Source organism: Apodemus sylvaticus, chromosome 2, assembly GCF_947179515.1.
Source record: "Apodemus sylvaticus chromosome 2, mApoSyl1.1, whole genome shotgun sequence".
Classification (NCBI taxonomy): domain Eukaryota; kingdom Metazoa; phylum Chordata; class Mammalia; order Rodentia; family Muridae; genus Apodemus; species Apodemus sylvaticus.
In genome coordinates, this window is record NC_067473.1 from 151,202,310 (window position 1) to 151,228,946 (window position 26,637).

Consider the following 26,637-nt stretch of genomic DNA (forward strand, 5'->3'; position numbering starts at 1 on the left):
TGTTGTGAGTGGGAAGTATATTCAGTGTACAGAAATAAAATGAGTCAGGAAATATAAAAGTAAAAATTACTTGGAAATTTTATCATTTAAGAGGTTATTTTGTGATTATCCTTGTAGACTCCTAATGATAATTTTTATATAGGTGGCTCATATTAAATGTTGATCTGTATGCTACTTAAAAGATTGTGTGTGTGTGGCTTTGAGCTTTATTTTTTGAGTTGTACTGGTGGTACACACCCTTAATCCCAGCATTTGGGAGGCAGAAGCTGGTAGATTTCTGAGCTCAAGGCCAGCCTAGTCTACAGAGTGAGTTCCAGGACAGCCATAATGATGCCATGTTTGGGGGAGGGTAGGCTTTGAGTAGAGCATTTGTCCATAATACCAGGATTCTGGACTCACAGTTAAGATTTAAAAATTAAAGCTTGCCTGAACTACAAAGATACAGCCTGTCTCCACAACATGGTAGAGGATTCATGCTGATGCACAGAAGGCAGGATTCTTGTTAGGTCTGAGGCAGATAAACATTTGGGCTACAGAGAGAACCTGCACACCCACAAACAAACAAAAAACAAATACATTTAGCTGGGAAGTGTTTTATGAACAAGTAATTCTAAATATCATAAAAGACTGCAGTATTTTTAACTTGTTCCTTGGGGAGTAAGGGTAGGTATTCTGCTTTAGGAAAATACAGTAAGCACAGTAACACAAAAATTAAAGGCAGTCAAGTGAGATGGCTAAGAGAGTACACTTGCCATGCAAATTTTTAAGGCCTGGCTGCCTGAGTCGATTCGATTTTAGGGACCACATAAATGTAGATGACGATCAACTCTTCTCAGGTTGTTCTCTAATCTCCACTCGTGTGTCATGAACACATGAGTCTCTCACACACACCATAATAAACAGCGTATTTTAATTTTTTAAAGTTTTTTTTTTAAAAGAGACATCCAGAGTAAAAAATAAATGCAACTAAAAGATCATCCCACTAAAATACTAAAACCACCAAGAAGCACTGTACCCACCAAATCCCAGGTGGTCATGTAATCTATCAAAAATGCATTGCTCAACGCTCTCGTGAAGTTTTCAAACTCCAGAAACAAATGTTTAAATTAAGGTCAAAAAAGCCAAAAGAAAAGACGTATCGGCTGTCTGTCCAACGCTCCCTCGGACCCCTCAAAACTTATTTTATAGCCGTTACCAGCAATTCCCTAACAAGCTAACCACGGGCAGATTAAAATCCCAAAGACGCTCAGAACTGGGCCCAAGAACTATCCCGCAGCGACTGCCTGAAGCGCCACCTAAGGAAAGGTGAGGGCAACCTTCCCATCCCAGTGGCTGGAAAAGTCGCGCTGAGCACAACCCATCCGAAGCAAGCCTGCCAGAGAAATCCCTAGAAGTGGCAGAAGACACCAACTAAGAGTCGGGGCGGGAGGATTCCAGTCTCGGGCCATCACGGGGGTACTGGCCCCGAAATCGAAGAGAGTCGGAGCGAGGGGCTTTGGACTCTCAGCCCCGCGGCGGGGACAGGGCAGCGGGCGCCCGAGACCGCAGCTGCACGGAGCGCGGCCCCAGCCCCCCTCCCCCTCGGCCGCGGCTCGGGCCCCGCACCAGGCGCGCGGCCGCAGGTCAGAGTTCCGGCCAAGCTCGGAGCCGGCCAGGCGCGCGCTCCCGGCCCGTGCCGGGGACACCTGTCCCTCAGCCCTCACCTCCTTCCGACCCGGGCAATGTGCTGAGCCCGGGAAGCCGCGCTCGAGCTACAGCCCCTCACCCGAGTTGGCCGCCGCCTCACCGCGCGGCTCGGGCGCCTCGGGAAGCAGCGCCTCGGGGAGGGGAGAGGGGGGCGCGGAGGGAGGGGGCCGCTCGCTGGAGCCGCCACCGCCGCCGCCGCCACCGCGGTACCGCGTCGGGACTGTGCTCGCGCCGCCGCGACCGCCGCCGCCGCGTCTCCCCGCCTCCGCGCCCGCGCGTAGCCGTGACGCGCATCGCACGAGGCGGGTCGAGCCAGTAAGACCACACCCCGTGCGCAGCCGCGCTGGCCTAAACCGGAAGTCTCCCCTCTGGAGGCTTTAGAAGCATGATGCATCTTGGGAGTTGTAGTTCAGCCGGGTCCACAATTGTAAACAGTGCAGGCAGAGTGCCTCAGCGGTGCTCACCCAGCTTCCTCAACGATTTTTGAAGAGATCAGAAAAGGGAGTGGGCCGCCACGGTTTAATGACTCGGGATGGAGCGTGTTTGTGTCAGCGGCAAACATAATGCTAGGCGTCGTCTTGTGAAGGTTTCGGGATTCCGAAAGCGTTAGTCAACTCTTCCTCAAACAGTAGGGCTTGTTTTTATTACTGTATTAACGTATGATGATTTATGCCCTACTACTCCTAGAAGATATTCAAAATTATTTTCAATGGTCTTAATGTAGTGGTCGATTGCAAACGACTTAAGCATTGTGTCTATTTACCCAGAGGGAGTGATTTGCTACGGGTGAGCTTTCCTATTTAAGCCTGCCTTAATAGGAATCAGAACAAGGAACTATAGGAGATGGTGTGCAGAGAGGAAAAAAAATGCTTTCTTCGTGTTCAGTTGTAAGAGGAATGTATCTTTCACACTCTTTAGCTCAAAACTTAATACACATAAAATAAACTCAGATGCTTTAGTTTAGACCTCAGAAGAATCTTATTGTCCTTGCCTTTGGACCACAATAGGTCTCACAGCCAAGAAGCTAAGATCTGATGATGAGGGATTGGAGGGAAGCAGACAGGGAAAACTTTTCAATGAGGAAAAGCACTAAAGAGGTTAAAGCAAGAGGATCTTTGCACGTACCAGGCCAGCCTGATGTACATATCGAGTTCCAGGTCAAACTTGGCTATACAGAGTGTAAAACCATGTCTCAGAAAAAAAAAAAGAAAAGAAAGAAAGAAAAAGAGAGACAAAGGCTTGGATACTAAGGCATTTGGGAATTATAAATTTGGCCCAAAGCTGGAGATATAGCTCAGTGGTAAAGCTATATCCACTTTAAATATCACTCCAAAGGCCTCGATTCCATCACCAACTTAAGGGGGCGCATAATAAATAGGGACAAAAATGAGAAAACTTTTTTTTCAGGCTGAATATAAGATACCCCCTAAGGAAGATAGACTTAAGATAGACCAACCCTCCCCCAAAAAAAGACTTCGAAGATCTCTCCTCTTACCACGTATGGGGGCTCACACCTTAGTTCCTGGCACTTGGAAAGCTGCTATAGGATGACTGCAAAGAGTTCATGGTCAACGTGGGCCACAAGATGAGTTCCAGGTCAGCCAGGGCTAAAATGAGACCCTGCTTCAACAAAAGAAAGCAAAACCCCCTATCAAATCTTTCCTGCAGAGCTTTCTTTTAACGACTCTTCTTTGATCAAAGATTCTGGCTCTAGGAACAGGTTTTTAAGGGCACACACCATTTCCCCTCCCACCTCTCACCTTGGCCTCTTGAAGTGATCTCACTGTCAATCACTGCCTGCAATTTCTGAGGCTTCTATAATGATGAAACAAACCACCTTATTTCCTCAAAATGCTCACACCTTCTCAGCTAATAAGGATCTTTGCCACTCTCCCTCCCTCAAGGGACATTCCTGAGTCCCACTGCCATACTGACTTCACCCTTATCCTTACCTAAATGGCACCAGCAAATGTTTCAAAGCAGATTTTTTTTTTCAGATCTCTTTCCCTGGCAATGAATGCCCTTATTGATTCTCATGGGTTGTCTCCTGATTAGCTATTCACACATCACAGAGAACTCATCAATATTCAGTATGTCCCCATATCAGCTATGGCTCTTCAGAATCAAAATCTCTCTTCCTGTGTGTGTGTGTGTGTGTGTGTGTGTGTGTGTGTGTGTGTTTATTTTTGTAGCACTAGAGACTGAATTTAGGGCTCTGTGGATGCTTAGGCGAGCCTCATAATACTTTGCTACATCCCATTTCTTCTTCCTCTTCTTCTCTCTCTCTCTCTCTCTCTCTCTCTCTCTCTCTCTCTCTCTCTCTGGGTTGGGATGCCATGGTAGAGAATAGCTTTGTGGAATCTGTTCTCTCTTTCCATTACATGGCTCTGGGAGTGGAGTCAGATACCAGGCTTGGTGGCAAGTACCTTTACATGCTGAACCATCACGCATGCCCAGTGTCTCCATTCTTAAGGTGTTAAATTTTTCCACAGGAGTCCTGCGTCTCCTACAGCAACAAAGACATTTCCTTCTACCCTACCCCATACCAGTCCCCATGACCAAACTCTGCCCTCTGGGACAGCCAGTTTGATATAGTCATCTCTGTAATTTGATGACAGGAGGACATTATATTGAGTAATATTCATAATCCAACTGAGGCTTCAATGAAACATTGACACATTGCTGACATAATGACAATGAACTTGCATCTAGAGCAAACTTAGCCACCATTGTAAAAGTCAAGTCAATAGCCAATGAAAATGGAAGATGTATCTAAAATTCTAAAGCCATAAGCAAATGGCAAGGCAACTCCGAATTCAAAATAAAATGAAAATTCTATATACCATTGTTAATGTAAACAGTTTGAAATTGGTTTCAGTGTTTCTCCTATGAAGAAAATGTATTTTCTGCTCAGAGCAGTTGCGTTTTTTCAGATCTTTTTTGTGGGCATGTGGTGGGGGGGGGTTGTACCTGCATGTATGTCTGTGTACCATGTGTATACAGTGCCTACAGAGGGCTGAACCCCTCATGAGGATGCTGAAAATTGAACCCAGGTCCTCTTAACAACTGATCTGTCTCTGCAGCCCCACAATTGCTAAAGTTAATGGAAAAAATTATTCTGCTTGGAAACCAAAAGTAGTATAGTCTTGAGAAACCAATTTTATGTGGCTTAAAATTACAAGCAGGCATGTAAATACCTATATTTCTAGGACTGGGGGGCTAAGGCCAGCCTGAGTTTTATAGGAAGACCGTGCCTCAAAAAAAAAAAAATTACTGTCTCAGTGTGCTGTGTCAGAAACATAGACAAATGCATTTATACCTTTCCACAGAAAGGTATAAATTCAGAATATTAAGGTCAGAATTCATTGAATATTCATGAATTTACAAGGTATTGAGGTTTCAGTGGCAGCAAGGGAAGTATTCCCCCTTCCTGTGATAGCCATGATTAAAGCTGTAAAGGACTGAGAGGTCACAGCAGAGTTCAAAAGGTTTAAGAGTCCTGAGATGCAGGGGAACTAAGAGAGGTCCAGAGAGGAAGGGGGTGTAAAATCTGGACAATATAAAATGTGGACCATTATACATAAACACACACACACAGATTCAATCCTGGAACCCACTTTGTGAAAGAAAGTACTGATTTCCAAAAGTTGTCCTTCACCATTCCCACAAGCACCATGGTAAATGGGTGTGCACAAAATAATAAATAATTTTAAGAGGTTAAAAAAAATGACATCAGTCCCTTTGACTATGTCTCATACATAGATAAAATTGTCAAGTCTGCCAGTTAACAATTAACTAGAACTGCCATGGCGTTAACTGTTTTGAAAACATCTGTCATTGAATCTGTGTTCTAGATGAATTTTATTATGTCATGGGACTGTAGAGATGGCTGGGTCATTAAATGCTTGGTGTGCAAATATGAGAACCTAAGTTCTGACCTCAAACAGATATATGTAAAAAAAAAAAAAAAAAAAAAAAAAAAGCCAGCAAGGCACATACCTATAATCTCAGCACAAGAGGATCTGTCATTGAGTGCAGAGAATTGAACCCAGGTCTTCTGGAAGAACAACACTACTGAGCCATCTCTCCAGCCCCACATCAGCTATATTTAATAGGAAAATTTATTCTGCTATTGGAAACCAAAATTAGTCCCTGGGATTTGCTGGCCAACCAGTGAGTTTCAAACTTAGGGAGAGACCTTGCCTCAAAAATAAGAAAGCTGTTGAAGAAGACACTCTACACACAAGTCCAGACACATACACAAGAAGTGTATTCCACGATGCTTGCAATCACACTGCTATCAGTCAAATATCTATACTACTTAAAAGCACGTTGATTTTGGATTTGCAAGTTTAAAAGCAATGCATCTTTAAACACTTGTAGAAATGTCATAACATACTAAATTCCCATTTGTGCCAAGTTGCCCCAATGTTGAAAACTGAGAATTAAGATTAGTATAAACAGACTCATAATTATATAAATAGCATTAGCAGCTCCTCAAACACAGGTAGTTAGTGTAGCCCTGGGGAAGGCTCGTAAGCCAGAACATTATTGTTGGCAATGCCGCTGACTGACTCATTGCTCAGGCATGGCCTGTGTAACCTCCTCAAACAGCATACGTGTCTATGAGTGTATGCAGCTTTTACTGTCGTTTTGGGCAACCCCAGGGCCCATGTGTGTCCTACCACTGAGCTTTGTGTCCAAACACATGTATTAGACAAAAAGGACCCAGACAACTTTACGAGGACACTTGCGTGTGAAAACGAACGAGAAGGAAACATTTTTCTGTGACTTCCAGGTTTTTCCTATGAAAGAGACCAAGCAAATGGCATATAGTAACACTTGATGATCTATACATGGGCATGTACTGGATTCATTAACCCTTTGCAGTTTATGAAACCAACTTTTTATTTTGAGACAAGGGTCTCTCCCTGACTGTCCTGGAATTCACTATGCATACCAGGCTGGCCTCGAATTCACAGGGACCCACTTGTCTCTGCCTCCCAGTGCTGGGATTAAAGAAGCATCACCACGCCTGGCCAAAACCAGCTTTTGAGCATCTATTCTCCTAGTTCCTTATCTCACTTGCACCCTTTGAAGTACCTTATAAACACTTTTCTTAATAAACTATCTCTATTCCTAACACTAAAAAGAAAGGAATTGCTTTATTCATCAGATACACCTGTAATTTCAGAGTGACAGGGTTTAGGTAGAAATTCTGGAATTCAAAGTCAGCCTGTCTACATATCAAGTTAAAGCTTACCTGGGATACACCTTTGTCTCAAAAAATCTCAAAAAATAGCCGAGCATGGTGGCAGCACACACCTTTAATCCCAGCACTCGGGAGGCAGAGGCAGGCAGTTCTCTGTGAGTTCGAGGCCAGTCTACGGAGCAGGATCCAAAACAGCCAAGACTGCAAAGACAGACCCTGTTTTTTAAAAGAAATCTCAAAAATGGAACTAGAGGAATGGGTTAGTGGGCAAATGCGTTTACTACTAGGCCTGACAAGCTAAATCCGATCCCAAGGACTCATGGGATGGCACCGAAGGAAAAAACAGACTGGCACTTTGGCCTCTGACCTCCACACGGGCACACTGTGCATATACAGATACACATGCACATAGATGCTTGCATACACACAAAGGTAAATGTAGTTTTTTAAAAGAATCTTAAAACAAAATGAAACAGTACAGTCGTAAAAAGGCTTCACTGAGGTATATGTCTGGCATCCAATAAAGCACACCCCTCTGTGAGTCAGGGACTTCCTCCCCAAGCCTGGCTTCAGGAACTCACTGATATTATTTTGGTCACTATCTCTGCACTTGGGAAACTGAAGCAGTAGGAGTACCATGAGTTCTAGGCCAGCCTGAGCTACAGAGCAAGACCCTTTCAAAATAAGGCTATCAGTGTTGTTGTTGTTGTCGTCGTCATTATTATTATTATTATTATTATTATTATTATTATTATTATTGGAAAAAGTCAAGATGTGTGTTCCACTACTGCTTAATCTGTCGCCCACACAAAATACAGGGGGGTTGGGGCGGTGAGGGAACACTGTATTTGTTGTGCTGAATTCTCTGTGTTGCTCTCGAACTCAATTATGTGGTGCAGGTTTGCCCTAAACTGCTCTTGCCGTTTAGGGCAAACCAGTAGAGTGCTGGTGTTGCAGGCATCAGCCACTGTGCCTAGCTATTGTTGGGCTAAAATGTAAAATCCATCTCAAGAGGGGTCTTCACCTAGAAATAGCTTAAAGTACAGCTAAAACAGAACTTGGGCACAGGTTCGGTTTTGTTTTTTTAGAGGGGTTGTTGGGGGTTGCTTGTTTATTTGGGGTTTCAGATTTGGATTTTTTTTTAGATTGATTTATTTTATATATATGAGTACACTGTAGCTGTCTTTAGACACAGCAGAAGAGGGCATCGGATCCCATGTCAGATGGTTGTGAGCCACCATGTGGTTGCTGGGATTTGAACTCAGGACCTCTGGAAGAGCAGTCAGTGAGTGCCCTTAACCACTGAGCCATCTCTCCAGCCCCAGATTTGGATTGTTTGTTTGTACACTGGTTCAGGCATCAGGATCTTGCCATGTACTCTAGATTGGTCTCCAACTTATAAATGACAATTCTTCTGCTTCAGTTTCCCAAGTGCTGGAATACAGGCATGCATCTCTCAACTAGGCTAACACACACACACACACACACACACACACACACCCTGTCCCCGTTCTGTAGGATAATTGAATGAGAATTCTCCCATCAAACTACCAAGTTCTTGTTCCTGGCCCTGTGTAATCTGGTGAAAGGTGGATTTGCAGAAGCAGAAACCAAGAACTGACACACCTATGCTTAGAGAAAACAGAACTGTTCTGGAACTGAGTTCAAAGACGACATGATCTCCCCGTGCAGGGCTCTGGGGCCGAGGCTGTCCTCATAGCTGCTTCTCTGATTATTTTTGCTTTTCTGTTGGCTTAGATCAGAAGCAAAAGCAAAAGACATAATTCCTACAGAAAAAAGTAAGCGGATCAGAAGTAGTCCCTTCTTCCTGAACTCTGTTTAATTAAGGTCATGTGGCAAGGGTGTAGGAGTGGCTGAGTGGGAATCTCCCCAAGGCCATACGTTCTGCCACCAGCACAGCAAAATAGTAATTCATACAGCTTTCCTGTTACTAGCCAGGTCTAGCTGTGCCCAAGTACCGCAAGCAAACAGACCTCGGATAAATGGGGAACAGAAAGAAGGTGGGGCAGGGGAATGTGGTGTAAGAGAGCAGAGGAAAGGCTTGGGTTATCTCCCACTGCTGCCCAGCCTTCTTGCTGCTGCTTTGGCCAGCATTTGCGAACCTGGCTCAGGATTAGGTCCTTTTCCTAGTTAGTCTCTGTAATGGCTTAAACCTTTTGACTTCAGGAAGCTTGGTCTCAAGATTCCGGGCTGGGCATGGAACACGATGGTGGAACACTTGCCTGGATGCATTTACCTTGTGTTCAAGCCCCAAATCACACAACTTTTTTGGTTTAACATATCTATTTTTTTTTTACAGCCCCACAAACCCAGTCCTGTCAGTTACACACTTTTGTGCAGAGGCAAATGCCAAGTCCCACAGGGCCCCACCCTTCTCCACCCGATAGGCACACAGTGACACCAGGGCCCCTCATGAGTCAGAGCTTTCCACAGCTGGCAGGCACAGTGCCCATACCCTCTGCCTTCATGGGGTTGCTACACTTCCTTCCGCCCTCCTGTCAACCTTTCCTGTCTGCACACTTGCCTGCCTGATGACGGAGCAGCCCTGACACCCAGAGAGTAACCTTCTAGTTGTTATTTTGGTGATAATTACCTTGTGGTCCTCACCAGATCCTGCAGGCTGCCATACACAGTCAGCAGAGGACTGGCATTATCCCCACCTCTACCTGCTCCAAGAGGCATAGAACTGGTTATTGTTGTCCTCAGTGTTGTTTGTTTGCTTTTGTTTGTTTGAGATACCATCCTGTTGTCTTGACTGGGTCAGCACTCACATTAGAACCCATGCTCACCTCAAACTCATAATAATCCACCTGTCTCAGCTTCTCAAGTGTTAGAATTACAGGCTTAGGCCACAGTGCCTCTTAAATAACTGTTGTTTTTTTTAATCCCTACTTTACAAATAAGGAAACCGAAGCACAAACAAGTTATTCCCCCCAAATCACATAGCTAGCAAAAGAAGAGTCGAAGGTGGTACTGGGCCTATAATCCCAGCTCAAGTTTGACACATTATGATCTTGACCAAAACCATGGACTCTCCTGAGAGTCTGGCAAGGGCCATTAAACTAGAAAACAAAGATGCTCTTCTATTATTACAGTCTCAGTAATTGGAATATGTCTGTGCAAGAAGTTTTTACCTTTATACGAACAAACTAAGAGGAGAAAAGAGTGGGCTATGATGCTGTAGCACAGGTGCCATTGGCAGTCAAATCAAAACCTTTCAAGAGCTGTTGTGTTTCGGGGGCGATGTATTCTCTAGCACTGATGCTCTTGGAAACCAGAGGCATCAGACCCCCTGGAGCTGGAGTTACAGAGGAGCATGAACTGCCTGACATGTGGGTGCTGGGAACTGGGCTCAGGACCTCTGGAAAAGCAGTACATGCTCTTACCACTGAGCCATCTCTCCAGCCCTGGGGTGCTTTTGCTTCCTTCTTCCCATGCAAATAAGGAAGATAGATAAAAATAGATAAGAGATTGGAATTGTTTATTAATTTAGTTCATTTTGAGATAGGCTCTTCCTATGTAGCCCTAGCTCGCCTGGAATTCACTATGTAGGTCAGGTGGCCTCAAGTTTATAATGATCCCCATACTTCTGGCTTCTGAGTACTGGGATTACAAGCATACTCCAGGTTCTCAGTCACTTATGTACAAAAGCAACATCTGGAGTGCTTATTAAGAATGTTGATTCCCAGGCTGGGGAGACGGCTCAGTGGTTAAGAGCACTTCCAAGAGGTCCTGAGTTCAATTCCTAGCAACCACATGGTGGCTCACAACCATCTGCAGTAGGATAAACCATGCACTCTTCTGGTGTGTGTCTGAAGACAGCTGCAGTGTACTCACATATATAAAATAGAAAAGAAAAGAATGTTGATTCCACAATCTACTTCAAATCCCAGCTATACCATTCCTGAGCATATATCCAAAGGACGATACATGGCACCACAAGGACACTTGATCAGCTATGCTCATAAGAGCTTTACATAGCAGAAACTGGAAACAATCTAGATATTTCTCAACTAAAGAACTGATAAAATATAGTGCATTTACACAACGGAGCATTAATTGGTTGTTTAAAAAAATAATAATATCATGACATTTGCAGACAGATTGATAGAACTAGAAAAAAATCATCCTGAGTGAGGTAACCCAGACCCAGAAAGATAAACATGGTAAATACTCACTCGTAAGAGAATATTAGCTATAAAGTGAAGGATAATCATGCTACAAACAGACCCAGAGAAGCAAAGCAACAAAGAAGGTTCAAGGGGGAGTCATGAATCTCGCTGGGGATTAGAAAAGGGGAAATAGAGAAGATACTGGGTGTGTGTGGAGATGGGAACAGGAGAGATCAGGTTGCAGCGGGCAAGGTTGTGGGGATGGAGGGAGAGAGTACTGGGAATTGGGCAACATTTCAGGGGTGAAGTTGAAACCCAGTGCAATGGAAATTTCCAGGAGTCTACAAGGAATAAGCAAAGATTCCTAGAAATGGGGGGTCCAGAGCCCGAACCAGACTCTTTTGTAATCAGACAAAGCTTCCAGTGAAGGGTATTGGGACATCAGTCCAGCCACAAAACCTTTGACCTACAATTTGTCCTGTCTGCAAGATGTGCAGGGGTAAAGGTGGCACAGAACTTGTGGGAGTGGCCAACAAATGACTAGATCAAGGTGAGACCCATACCATGAGAGGGAACCTAGCCCTGACATTGCCTGGAGGACCAGGAGCCAGTGTCTGGACAGCCCAGAGACCTAGGATAGAACCAAATGCAATGAGGGGATGAGGGGCAAGGGAGGAGTCAATGAAATAATTCCTAATGATGCTCTGCTATACATAGGCTGGAGCATAGCATAATCATCATCAAGAAAGGCTTCATCCAGCAACTGATGGGAGCAGATGCAGAGACCCACAGCCAAACATTAGGAAGAGCTTGGGGAATCCTGCAAAGATGGGGAGGAGGGATTGTAGGAGCCAGGGGGTAGAAGACACTATGAGAACACAGCCTACAGAATCAACTAACCATGGCTCATAGGGACTCACAGAGACTGGACCAACAATCAGAGAGCCTGTGTGGATCTGACCTAGGTCCTCTGCATGTATGTTATGGTTGTGTAGCTTTGTGTTCTTAGGGGACTCCTAACAGTGGGAGCAGGGGAAGGGCTCCCACTGACCCTTTTGCCTGCTTTTGAGACCCCTTTCCTCCTACTGGATTGCCTTGTCCAGTCTTAATATGAGAGGATGTGCCTGGTCCTGTTGTAACTTGATATGCCATGTTTGGTTAATATCCCTAGGAGGCCTGCTTTTTTCTGAAGGGAAACAGAGGAGGAATAGATCTAGGGGAGAGGACAGATGAGAGAAGGAACTGGGAGGAGAGGAGAGAGAAGAAACTGTGGTCAAGATATAATATATGAGAGAAGAATATATTTAAAAGAAAGAAAAAGAATGTTGATTCCCACCGGGTCTATAGAGACACGCCTTTGAGCCTAACACTTTGGAGGCAAAGGGAAGCAGGTTTCTAAGTTTGAGGCCAGCCTGGTATACAGAACAAGTTCTAGGACAGCCAGGGCTACACAGAGAAACCTTGTCTTGCTAAACAGAAAAACAGGGTTGGAGAGATTGCTCGGCAGTTAAGAGCACTGACTACTGGTCCTGAGTTCAGTTCCCAGCAACCATCTGTGGCTCACAACCATCTGTAACAGGAGACACTGCCCTCTTCTGGTGTGCGTGAAGACAGCTGCAGTGTACTCATATAAATAAAAATAAATAACTTTGAAAACAAGAAAAACAAAACAAATAAAAAGAATGTTGATTTCCCTTGACTGTCAGTAGTTTGAGGTTGACCTGTGAGAATGGTTCGCACTACTCTCTTCAAAAACCCTACAAAGTCACATAAAACAAGAAGTTCAGATATTCATGCTCACTTTAATAATATCAGTGAAGACCTTCCGGGTACACATTATCTGAAAAACCATGCATCTGAAAGATATCACTGTAAGGAAGCAGTGTATATCACTTTCTAACTGAAGCCAAATGATAAAACTTGGCACAGGATCAGTGGCCCAAAAACAGTGCTGAATTTTTATAGTTCAGGCTTCAAAATGCAGAGGTAGTGCTGAGCTTGAGGGCTTAGACACAGATTCTCCAGCCATCAAATATATCCAAGGAAACAAAGCCTTCAGGAGACACAGAGCTCATGTTCAGGTCGACCCAGGCCTGAGCTCCCTTGCCACACGGAGATATCCTCACTAAAAAGAGCAGACTATTCCTAAGCCAGATGTGAAGGCTGCAGAAGAGAAAGACACCCCAGAAGAAACTGAAGAAACAAAAACTCAGGCACAAGGGTAAATTCAGCATAAAACACATGCAAATAATAGTTTTTTTGAAAATGTCAGTTTAAGAACCAGACACCCTGATGAACTCAGAGGCAGATGCAGGCAGAACTCTGTGAAGTGCAGGTCATTCTAGTCTACACGGCACATTCTGGGCCAGCCCAGGGCTGCATAGTGAGACCCTGGTTCAAAACTAAAGTTGTTTCCACTCATCTGGTTAGCACAGTTAATCCAGAAGGCTGGGTCAGGAGGATGGATTGTTGGACTACATAAGACTGTGTTCTATTTTCTTTCTGTCACTGTGATAAAAACACTATGACCAAAAGCAACTTAGAGAAGGAAATAAAAGCAACGAGGGTTTATTTGGCTTCCACTTCCAGGAAATTCCGAGGAAGAATTCAAACAAGAACTGGAAGCACAAACCATGGGAGCGTGCCACGTGCCAGCTGCTGCTAATGAACTGTGCTTTCTCTTTTTTGTTCTTGAGACAGGGTTTCTCTGTGTAGCCCTGGCTGTCCTGGAAGTCTCTCTGTAGAACAGGCTGGCCTCGGACTCGGAGATCCACCTGACTCTGTCTTCCAAGTGCTGGAATTAAAGGTTCCTCCCACTCACCCAGTTTAGGCAACTTTTTTCCACAGCCCAGGACCATCCCACAGACATGCCCACAGGCCAGTATGATGTAGGCAGTTCAGTTGAGATTGTCCTTTCAGAAGACTCTGGATTGAGTCAATTTGAAATCAACAAAACTAGAACAGACCTTGTCTCAAAACAAAACAAAAAGCACCCACGGGTCACCAAGGAGGTCCCTGCGGCTTCCTAAAACAATACAGACAGCTGCCAATACAAGCTGCCGCATCTAGTCCACCAGGACTAGATGATAAAACCGTGTCGCTGAAGGTGACATATGCCTTGTCTGAACAGAGAAACCAGGCTTGAGCTAGTCTGGTATCTTCTTCCCTGTGGGCCGTCTTCACAGTTCTAGAAGATGCTGGATTGAGAGAAAATTGTCAGCTACTCAGTTATGGACCTTGTGTACTCTGACATCAACTGGCCAGGCAGGATGAGGTCCAACAGCATTAGGGGCATGCCTGTCATGGGAGGAACCAACCACTGAGTGTCCAACCCAAAGCCTGCTGCATTTGAGGCAAGCGCTTTACTAACAGAACTACATCCCCAGCCCCGGGATTGGGAATTCGGGGCCAGCCAGAGCTCCACAACCAAATTCTGTCTCAAATAAGACAATATCCAACCAAGTCAAATAAAATGTCTCTCAGATTATTTTAGTGTTTGGTGGACCAAACGAAAGAAAAAAAACTTTTTTAGGAATTTAGTCAAAAGTTTCAAAAAGAGGGCCAAGGAAAAGGTTTGCTGGGTGAAAGCGCTAGCCACACAAAGACACAGACTGAAGTTTATTCCCTGAAAATCCTGTTAAAGAAGAAAAAGGCTGAGCAGGGCGGTAGTGGCACATCCCATTAATCCCAGCACTCAGGAGGCAGAGGCAGAGGCAGGCAGAGCTGTGAGTTCAAGGCCAGCCTGGTCTACAGAGCAAGTGCCAGGATAACCAGGGTTACACAGAGAAACTGTGTCTCGAAAAATGAGGAGGAGGAGGAAGACGAGGAGAAGAAGGACCTGAGTTTAATCCCCACCACAAAAAGAAGCAAGCAAACAAGAAAACACCAGAAATGAAATCACAGCTTGAGAAAGGAGGCCTAGCACACAGGTTGCCTAGAAAAGCAACCCTAGAACATATAGAATAATGTGAAAGCTACACAGATCAAAATATGAGTGTTGCTATGTCAACATAGAACTAGACAAGAACTGGTAATTACACTGTAAACACACATAGGGGGTCTCAGCAGTTAAGAACAGACATGCTCTTGCAGAGGACCAGAATTTGGTTCCCATGACCCAAGTCAGTCAACACACAGCCACCTGTAACTCCAACACCAGGTGATCCAGTGGCTTCTGACCTTTGCAGGCACTGCATTCACATGCACAAACCCACACAGAGACACACAATCAAAAATAATAAAATCATCTTCTTTAACTAAAAAAAGAAAGAAACTTGGACTAAATGTCCAGACCAATAGTTTTTGAAGATCCTGCTCACAAGAGAAGCAAAAAAATTTAAAAAGTTTACATGTACCATAACTGATGTTAAGAACTACTACTTACCCTCTTAGAGTGAGTGATCTGTGCTGCACTGGTTCCCCTGGCTTATTAATTTATTTAGATTTAAAAAAACAATTTGAGTTCTGTGTGTGATGTCAGTGCAGGGTATATGCACGCAAGTATATACTCTCAGAACCCAGAGTCATTAGGTCCTCTTGAAGCTGGAGTTAGGAACCAAACTCAGGCCCTCTGCAAGAGCAATTCATACTGACAACTGTCCTGCCATCTCTATAGCCTTGCTTCCTTATTATTTTCTAAACTTTCCTGATATGCCTTCAAGTTTGATGTATTAGTCAGGGGTCCCTAAGGGAACAGAACTGATAGAGTGGAGAGATAGATAGATAGTAGATCCATTTATATTTGTATATATAATCTATCTATATATATATATCCATTTTTATATATCCATTTATAGTACACATATCCATTATATATGGGATTTGACTTACAGGATACTATTCCAGTAGTCCAGCAATGACTGTCTTACACTAGAAAGGTCAAGAATGCAGTAGTTGGCTCTTATTTCTCTTATTCCTCTTACTCTCTGCCCTCTTGGGCTCTCCTCCCCTCCCCCCTCTCTCCACGTGGTCATGGCCGGCCTCTTCTTCTCTACTCTCTCTGCCTTTCTCTGCCTCCACTACCCCATTAACTCCCATCCTCTGCCCTAAATAAACTCTACTCTATACAAAAAAAAAAAAAAAAAAAAAAAAAAAAAAAAAAAAAGAATGCAGTAGTTGTTTGGTCTATGAGGCTGGCTATCTCAACAGTCCCAATCTGGTGCTGGAGGACTGGAGGATTCCTGGAGAGCTGCGGTATTGGAATCCCAAAGAAGTAGTCTCCAATGTCACCGAAGGAAGGAAGGAAGGAGCAGCAGGACAAATGGACTTGCCACCAAGAGTGAGGGCGACAGGCAAAGTTCCCTTCTTCCACACCATTTTGTCTGGGCTGCCACCAGAAGGTGCCACCTTCTAGGGGGTTTGTCTACTTGCTTCCAATAATGTGATCAGGGAAAAAAATTCCTCACAGGAGTGCCCAGCAGCTTGGGTTTTAGTTGAATCCAGATGCAGTCAAGTTGACAACCAAGATTGTCCATCACATCCGGGTTCAGATTCAAAGGCAACTGCTGACTCTCCAGGCTAATTAGCAGACACTTTATAAGAAGCATGTGACTCAGTCAGGGCCATCGGCAAATCTCCAGGCATTTGTAATGCTGCTCCACTGGGAAACAGCTCCACTCTGGACAATGTCCGACGCTTGTCTGTGGATCATCTCTCAGCCCTAGTTTCGTCTATGATTATACGTTGGGCATTTCAACAGCTCTGAGACCATCATCCCTTACCACTGTTATGTGCTGAGATACCTTTCTGAATGACTGCAGTAAGTTCCTGGTTGGTCTGTCCGCCATCAGTCTCTCCACCATTCAAATGTGTTCTATATACTACTGCCAATACAAACTTTTTAAAAAATAAAAACTATCTATTTACTTACTTTGTGTGTATGAATATTTTGCTTGCATGCATGTATGTGCATCACGTGTGCCTGTTGGGTCTCCTGTAACTGGGGGTTACAGATGCTTGTAAGCTATTATGTGGATGCTGGGAGTGTCATATTAGGGGCAGATTGTGGAGGGCCTTGGAGTTCAGCTTAAGGGAATTTAGACTTTGAGAGCTCCAAAGAGTTTTCGGATAAGTTACATTTTAGATTTTATTTTCATCAGCTCTTCTACTTTTTTTTTCCCCAAGACAGGGTTTCTCTGTGTAGCCTTGGCTGTCCTGGAACTCACTCTGTAGACCAGGCTGGCCTCGAACTCAGAGATGTGCCTACCTCTGCCTCCCAAGTGCTGGGATTACAGGCGTGCGCCACCACTGCCCAGTTCCAAAGAGTTTTCGAACTTAACAAAGGTTAAAAATTAGTGGGGCTGGAGAGATGGCTCAGTGGACAAGGACATTTGTTGCTCTTAGAAAGGGCCTGTACCTAATATGTCATTCCAAAAATTTATTTTGATTTTTGGCCTCTACTGTGTGTTATCTTCCAGCCAAAGCAACTATTTACCACTTCTGATAGAGGAGAAATTGGAGCACTTTATGTTCTGTATTGTAAAAGCACATTTATGCTTCATTTTGTAGGAAATATTCTAAACACGCACATTGGTAGTAACCCAACATGTACCCTCTGCTAATGGTTTGTTTGTTTGTTCCAAGTTAACTTTCAAACGAGGTGTCATCTAAACAGAATGCAAAACTGGGCAGCTTTCGTGTTCGTGAACCCTCTGCAACCAAACAGATGATTAGGAAAGAAAAGTGGAATCTTAGAGGCAAGGCCAACTGGCTGGCCAGAGAGGAGGCTGACCTTTGGACCGATTTATTGCCCTCGTTCTGATTCCATGGAAAATACAATACAGAGAGATGGTTTGGGGAAGGCAGAGTTCCCTCCCGGATTGCCAACTCTCTGAATAAAGTACAGTCTAAAGTTTCAATTACTGGTTTTTATTTACTGTCAATGGGCAACACAGACTGAATTCTGATTTAATTCCCAGGACACACCATTCATTTCTCCTTATTCATTCTCTATTGTTCATCCCTTGGAAACCCTGCCTGGTGGCCCACACTTGTAATTCCAGAGACTGAGGCAGGAGGATCACCAGGAGTCTGAGGCCACCCTAGGCTAGGCTTCATAATGAAGTCCAGGCTAGCCTACCCAGAGAGAGAGGAAGAGGGAAAGGGGAGGAGGGAGAAAAATAATGAATTGGGGCAGATTGGTCAGAAATTGGGCTCTATAAATCCCGAGAATAGTGATATTCTATGTCTTGCCTGGGCACATTTTATTGCTATTCTTTAAGTTGAGAGTGCTTGCTCTAAGTCAGGCAGCTCTGTCAGACAAGACATGGGGCCTTGTAGAGGATAGATATTTCAATGAGTATTTCAGTATAAATGAAAGGTTTATAGGCTAGCGATACAGTTCAGTCAGCAGACTGTCTACCTGTTATAGACAAAGCCCAGAGTTCAATTTCCAGCACCACATAAAGCAAGCAGAGTAGCCCATATCTGTAATCCTAGCATTCAGTAAGTAGAGAAGCAGGAGGATCAGAAACTCAAGATCATCCTTGGGTTCCTAGTGAGTTCAGGACAATAAAGATTTGGGCTGAGAACACAGCTTAGCAGGTCGGAACACTTGCTGCACAAGCATAAAGACCTGAGTTCAAATCCCCAGCACCCATGAGGAAAACAAGGTTTCCTGTACACCTGTAACAGCAATGCAGTGGAGGCGAAACAGGAGGATGGATGAGGCTTGCTGCAGGCTCAGGGAGAACCCTTCTCAAGGAGTTAAGATGGAAGGTGATAGAGAAGGATGCCTGACGTCCACCGGTGTCCGCACAGGCATAGGCACAGGCACAGGCACAGGCACAAGCACAGGCACAGACACAGGCAGGCACAGACACAGACACAGGCACAGACACAGGCAGGTACAGACACAGGTACAGGCACAGGCACAGGCACAGACACAGACACAGGCAGGTACAGACACAGGCACAGACACAGGCACAGACACAGACACAGGCACAGACACAGACACAGGCACAGACACAGACACAGGCACAGGCACAGACACAGGCACAGACACAGGCACAGACACAGACACAGGCACAGGCACAGGCACAGACACAGACACAAGCACAGACACAGACACAGGCACAGGCACAGACACAGGCACAGACACAGGCACAGGCACAAACACAGGCACAGGCACAGGCACAGACACAGGCACAGGTACAGACACAGGCAGGCGCACCTGCACATGTGCCTTGGCGTTAATTAATAAACTGATACTAAAAGTCCAATGAGAAAGGACAGGGACTGACCAACACAGGAGAAAGTGGGACAGTCAAAGGGCTTACATTTCCCAGTGCTAAAGCTACAAAGAAACTTGATCCCCAGCAAGACGCAAACAGCTTGGTGGCACACATGCCAGCCACCCCAGCACCCAGGAGGAAGAGACAGAAGGATCTGAAGCTCAAGGTCATCTTTGGCTATATAGGGAGTTTGAGGACGGTCTGGGCTATATGACACCCTGCCTCAAAAAGCAAGAAGAGTCAATCTCAGCACTCAGGAGGTGGAGACAGGAGGATCTCTGTGAGCTCCAGGAAGGAAAAAAAGAGTGAACCAAAGAAGCTGGAGAGATGCTCAGAACTGTAACACCGTAACTCTAGGCCTCTGTAGGTACCAAGATGCATTGGTACACATCCATACACGCATATACAGAAAATAAAAATAATCCTTAAAAAAAAACCTGAGAGAAGCGATTCATTCAATGTGACCAGACTGGGAAAGGGACTAAATAGAGGGTCCAGTGGACAGCCCATCAAGACCATCTGTAGGCACCGACCTGAGCTTTAGATGTAAATGGAGGAAGCTCATAAGAAAGCAAGAGTTGTGCATAATCAGGCAGCCTCTGTTCAGGTGTGAGCTCCTTGGCCCTTGTCTCCATTCAGGTTTTCCAGGATGGCCCAAAGATGATCATTGCTTGCTTGGACCCAACTGAATTTTTAAATTTATTTTTTTCTTTTGAGACAGGATCTCACTAACTAGTCCTGCTTTGTAGAGTAGGCTGTGCCACCACCATGATCTGACAAAATGATCACTTCTGCTCCACTGTGTGATTTCAACCACTGCAGAGACGTGCCCTCCGTTCTATGTGAGTCTACTGTTATTGGAATCCAAGGACGGTTACGTAATCTCTCCTTCATCCTTGGGGAGACAGGGTGGACAGATAACCCTTGAGGGATTTGCGTGCCTATATACAGAGGTGAGCAGTTGACCCACAGGACACAGACAGAAGCATGAAAGCAGAGGAATCTGGTCTCATCCTGTGTTTAGTGGTGGCTGCTTTGTGGGTCCAAGTCAGTACTTTTTAGCAAAATCAGTTTTTAAATGTGGATCTCAAGCTGGCCATGAATTTGGGATCGCCCTCCCTTGTCTCTTGAATGACCATCCGATCATTTGCAGGCATACGCCCATTTCGGGTGCATCTCTTCTGGTGTGGAGCAAAGCAGGCTGTGGTAGATGTATCAGCACTGTAAACAGCCAGCTCTAAGAATTAGGAAAAAGCAGTGTCTGTCTACACCAAGCATGGTGGCTCATGCCCATAATCCCAATTTCCAGAATGTTGGAGCAGGATTGCCACGTTGGGAGGCCAGGCTGGGTTCTCAGTCTCCATATCCAAAACACCCACCAAGAGCATGTGTGAATCTAAGGCAAACCTATACTGTTCCAACTTGAAGGCTAATGCGTTACACACAGGGTAAATAGAATAAGCACTTTCCTCCAAAGTCATGGCTTGGGAGCAAGGGCCACCACGATGACCTTCTCCAGACCCAGTGAGACTGGCTTCAGAAATGTTACTAGGGACACAGCACTGGCTCCATACTGAAAACAAGGTTTACTATTTTTATATGTTAATATCACGTGTTTATTATAGGTTGTAAAATATGCGTTAACATAATTTTTAAAACAAAATCCTGCTGCAAAGGAAGTGAGAACTCAATATTTGGTAAGCCTCTTAGATGGGTGAGGGAGCAGGCCTAGTCTGGGGCTATTGTGGAGAAATGCTCTCTCTTCTGGTGGTCTAACAAACATTTCTCTACGAGTTTATGGTCTTTGAGGTTCTAATCCATGATTGGCAGAGCCATCGTTTGGGCCCCTGGTGAGAAGCTGGCCGGTGATAATGGCAAATAGCAGGTAAAAGAAACTACTGAGCTCATGGCCAGGGAGATTCAGAAAATGAGGAAGGGCCTGGAGAGCAAGGCATGGTGTTCAGAATCCCAGTGCTAGGGAGAGTGAGGAAGGAAGGAAGGAAGGAAGGAAAGAAGGAAGGAAGGAAGGAAGGACGGAAGGACGGAAGGAAGGAAGGGCGCAAGTGCCAGGCCAGCCTTGACTTCAGGTGTGTGCTCACACGCTCACACACTGAGCTCTATTCTAAGCCCTGCGGTGCTTTGAGGAAGGAAGGAAGCCACTGTCACCACAGGCTGAGTGTTGGGAACCAGAGAGAGCTTATGATTCTCACGACAAGGAACAAGACACAGGGACGGTTTGTCGTTTGTGGAAGGTTGGAGCTCAGCAACTGCTTGTGGCACACAGCCCATTACAGTTCATCTGAAGGGAACACGAAAATAAAATATACTAATGCAGGAAGGAGCCCAGTGGTAGCCTGTTCTTACAGTAGCCTGCCTCTCCTCTCTTTTCCAAGTCAGACCCCCACTTGCCAGTCAGATAAAATACAAGCAAAGTAAAAGGTGTCCTTAGACAAGAACCAAAACAGACTGGATTTTTTTCCTAGCTAAACTTCTGTTTAGTTTAGTTTAGTTTAGTTTAGTTTAGCTTAGTTTAGTTGGTTTTGTTTTATTTTATTTTATGTATGTGAGTGTTTGACTCAATGCATATTTGTATACTGTATGTATGTATGCAGGGCCTGAGGAGGCCAGTAAAGGGACCTGGATCCTCTGAAACTGGAATCACAGATGGGTTTTGGCCATCACTTAGGTGCTGGCAGCCAAACCTAGGTCTTCTAGAAGAACAGCCAGTGCTCTTAACTACTGAGCCATCTCTACAGCCTTAGGTAACTTTTTTTTTATTGAGACAAGATATCACTTATGCAACCCTGGCCAGGAATTCACTTTGTAGTCCAGACTGGCCTTGACTTTATAGAGATACAAGTAGCTCTGCCTCCAGAGTGCTGGGATTACAAATGTGGGACGCCACACCCACCCAGGCTCCTTTCCTTTCTTTCCTTTTTTCTTTTCTCTTCTCTTTTCTTTTCCTTTCCTTTCTTTTCTTTTCTTTTTTCTCTTCTCTTCTCTCCTCTCCTTTCCTCTCCTCTTCTTTCCTTTCCCTTACTTTCTTTTTTTCTTTTTCTGTCTTTGTTTTTTCAAGACAGTGCTTATCTATGTAGCCCTGGCCATCCTGGAACTCACTCTGTAGACCAGGCTGGCCTTAAACTCAGAGATCAACTTACCTCTATCTCTGAGATTAAAGTTCTGAGCCACCATTGCTGGGAGTTTCTTCAGTATTTTCCTGAACTAGAACTTTTTTTTTTGAGATTTATTTATTTATTATATGTAAGTACACTGTAGCTGTCTTAGGACTCTCTAGAGGAGGGCATCGGATCTTGCTACGGATGGTTGTGAGCCATCATGTGGTTGCTGGTATTTGAACTCGGGACCTTTGAAAGAACAGTCGGTACTCTTAACTGCTGAGCCATCTCTCCAGCCCGAACTAGAACTTTTATGGAGAGCCTCGCGCATGCTAAGTAATCACACTATCCCTGAACTATCACATATCACAGGGGTGATAGTTCAGCTATTGGTGGGGTGATAGTTCAATGTTACCCTTATCCGAGCCCCATAGGTGCTTCCAAGTCATTTGCATTGATAGGGTTCATGCTGAGTCCAGAGGTTTTCCATCTCTGGAGTTTATTGGTAGAGATTAAATAGAGTGACTTAGCCATGTAACACGGGGCTCCTATCCAAGACTGTTTCAAAAGAGAGGCTAAATTAAAGAGGCTGATTTGAACTGGGCCCCAGTGGGGACTGGATCACAGCTGATTTGAGCTGGGGCCAGTGGGGATTGGGTCATGACTCCAGGGAATGACAAAACCTGTACTGGCTGGAGAACAATAGAACATGGTGTCTTCTAGGTATCAGTTTCCCCCTGCCCCAGTTCTGCCCGAGGTCCAAAGGCTAAGCCTTTTCCTGGCATGTAGATCTCCAGACGGGCTCCCTTTCACAAGGTCAAAATGCAATGGAACTCCAGCCTCTGGGCTTTAACTCTGTGTGGGAAGATGTGGGTGGAGGTTTCTCGTGGGGTTTTTTTAAGTATTTGGGATTGTCTGTTTGTTTGTTTGTTTGGCTGGCTTGAGATGGGGTCTTGCTATGTAGCCCAGGCTAACCTTGAGGTCTCTGCCCTTCTGTTTCAGCCTCCAGAGTATTAGGATTGCAGTCACCACCCTAGCTGTCCTAAGGCTAATTTTTCCATAATGTGATTAAGTTCCTTCCTCCTCAGCCTCCAAACCACAAATGCAATACTCTGTCCCTTTATTGACAGCCTCTAGATTCTTTTAAGATTATTTGCTGTCACAGTTTTTTGTCAACTTGACCCAAACCTACACAGAGGGAAGTGGGAACCCCGTTGAGTAATTACTCCCAGGGTTTGGGCATATCTATGGGCATTTTCTTAATTGTCAGTTGGTGTGGGTGAGCCATGCCCACCGTGGGCAGCACCATCCTTAGGCAAGTGAGCCTGGCACATAGAAGAAAAGTAACTGGGCAAGCCAGGAAGCAGTGTTCCTCCATGGCCTCTGCTCCAGATCCTGCTCCTGGCTCCTACCTTGAGTTTCTATCTTGGCTCCTTCAGTGAGGGACTGCAGTCTGTAAGCCAAAGAAGTCCTCCCCTCCCCCACTTTGGCTTTGGCCAGTGTTTAATCACAGCAGTGAAAAGCAAATTAGAACACCACCCAGTTCTGCTGTAGGGAATTTTTAGCATATATACCTCTATGTACACCCAGGAGAACTGTCTATACGATAATTTTCCTTATTTGTTTTAAACTTGTTTATGTGAGGGTGTGCATGTGTGTGTATGTGTGTGTGTGTGTGTTAACACACAAGGCCAGAGAACTACCTCTTTTGTGATAGAGTATCTCTATACAGTCCAGCTATCCTGGAATTCTCTGTGTAGATCCTGCCTCTGCTATGATAAAGGCATGAACTCTGCAGGCTCAGCTATAAGAGCACCTTTGAGAGTTGGTTCTCCCCTTCAAATCAAGGTCATTGGCCTTGGCAGCAAGCGCCTTTACCCATGAGCCATTTTGCCAGTCCCCAGTTGGTTTGTTGTTGTTATGTCTTTGAGACAGAATCTTGCTATTTGGTAAATGCTAGCCTCGAACTTTCAGACATCCCCTTGCCTTGCCTCCCAAATGGGGGGAGTGCAAGCATGAGCCATAACTGGCTTCTTAGAAAACGTTTCAACCTCTTAGAAAACTTCCCGCTAGAGCCAGGGTTCTCGCTGTCATGGAAGGCAAATGGAGAAAATAAGAGCAGCCTTCAGAAGGCTGGTTAGAGAGAGATGGATACTGGTTCGCCTCCCTCCTTCCTCTTTCCCTCTGTAACCGCTGAGTCCACAGCTTACCCCAGCACTCTCCCTAGCAGAGTTCAGAGCTGACCCCTCAAATGAGCTTGGGAGCTGTGCTGTGCCAAGCTGCAGTCTTGTAGGTCAGCCTGCAAGCTTAGTGTTTGATGCTTACGTTCAAGGCCTTCTGAGTACAGAGCGAATTCCAGATCACCCTCTGGCCTACGAAGTGTCAGCCCTCAAAAACATCAGGGGAGATCAATGGCTTGGTCAGTGAAGTGGTCATAGCGTAAGAAACACAAAACTCTGAATTCTGTCCCAGTGCTCCGTACAAAGTCAGGTGTGGCTTTATACATGGGATTAAATAGATACTTAGAACCCAAGCACTGAGGCAGGAGGATGCCTGGCGCAGTCTGGCCAGCTGGTCTAGCTCAGCTGTGATTTCTACATTCAATGTGAGACTTTGTCCCACAAAATAGAGAAGAGAGTGATTAAGAAAAACAGACTCCGCCCTCTACATGTACACACATACATGTGCATGGATACCCACAACCACACACACATACATACATGCACACAAATATACAATACACACACACACAGTCAATACCAATCCAGTCACCTTAGAACTCTGTAGCCCAAACTGATCTTGGACTTGTCAGCAATCCTTCTGCCTAGGCCTCGAGCTAGGATTAACACATCGTTTGTTTGGTTTGTTTTTTGTCAATCTAATGGCAAAAGAGAACATTTAAGGCCATCCTGTCCAGATAATCATTGATTCCTTCATCTCTGTTTCTCCTGAATCTCCTGAGTCTGTACCCATTTTTGATGTTTTCTTTTGTTTTTAACACAGTTCTATGGCCCTGGCTGGCCTGGCACTCACTCTGTAGCCCAGTCTGGCCTCAAGCTCAAAGTGATCCATCTGCTTCTGCTTCCAAATGCTGGAGTTACAGACTTGTGTCACCATGCCAGGTTTCCTGTCCATTGTCCCAGGCAAGCGACCAGGAGAGTGGTGCTCTTGGTCCGTGGACGACTGTATCGGGAGGTGACCAGGTTCTTTCCAAGGGCCAGGGCTGCCCTTTTGACACTGTTTCCTGCGTTTTCCATCACAGGCAGGTATGCTGAGTGTAGGACAGAGGGGGCACCACTATGTGGCAGATTGAGACCAGGCTGCTGCGAGGATGCCCATCTGGAAGGCTCACAGAAGGAAAAGAATATCTTTGGAGGGATAGATGCGACCGAACATTGTATTTCTCTAAATCGGTACCAAGTAAAATGTGTACACAGGCCGGAGAGAGCCAAGGAGGGCAAGGAACCCAGGCCCAGGGCCTGTGTGGGCCCCACCCAGATTGGGAACCTTGAACTTATCAGGAGTGAAAGAACAAGACAGAGGGGAAGGGGGAGGGAGAGGGAGAGAGTGTGTGTGTGTGTCTGTGCGTGTGAGAGACATTCTCTCAGCCCACTGTGTTGTGGTATAGAGGTGAGAGAGGCCAAGCCAGAGGGTGGCCAAAGGGAGTGTCTTATTTAAAGTTTTGTTACTTTGAAGAGACACCATGACTATAGCAACTCTATCTATATCTATCTATCTATCTATCTATCTATCTATCTATCTATCTATCTATCTATCTATATTGCATTGTGGTGTTTTGCTTGAATTACAAACAGTTGTGAGCTGCCATGTGGGAGCTGGGAAGGGAACCTGGATCTTCTGGAAGAGCAGCAGTGCTCTTAACCACTGAACCATCTTTCCAGCTCTCCCCAACACACACACACACACACACACACACACACACACACACAGCAACTCTTATAATGAAAAACATTTCACTGGGGCTGGCTTACAGTTTCAGAGGTTCAGTCCATTATCATCATGGTGGGAAGGATGGCAGCGTGCAGACAGACTTGGTGCTGGAGGAGCTGAGAGTTCTCCATCTGGATCTGCAGGCAGCAGGAGACTAGACTCCACACTGGGGGTAGCTTGAGCCAATGAGACCTCAAAGCCCACCTCCACAGTGACACACTTCCTCCAACAAAGCCACATCTACTCCAACAAGGCCATGCCTCCTAATAGTGCCACTCCCCATGGGTCAAGTATTCAAAGACATTAGT

The 26,637-nt window shown here is 45.2% G+C and overlaps 1 protein-coding gene across 2 annotated transcripts in view; it reads right to left on the reverse strand.

Moving 5' to 3' along the window:
• The window catches only part of Adipor2 (adiponectin receptor 2), a 66,557-nt gene that overhangs the window by 36,144 nt on the left and 3,776 nt on the right, over positions 1–26,637 (reverse strand). The window contains exon 1 of one of the 2 annotated variants that reach the window (XM_052174704.1): positions 1,704–1,954. The exons of the other annotated variant lie outside the window; for it this stretch is intronic. The gene's annotated coding sequence lies outside the window, so the exon portion shown is untranslated. Of the gene's footprint in view, positions 1–1,703; positions 1,955–26,637 lie in introns of those variants that run through there. 2 annotated transcript variants of the gene reach the window in all.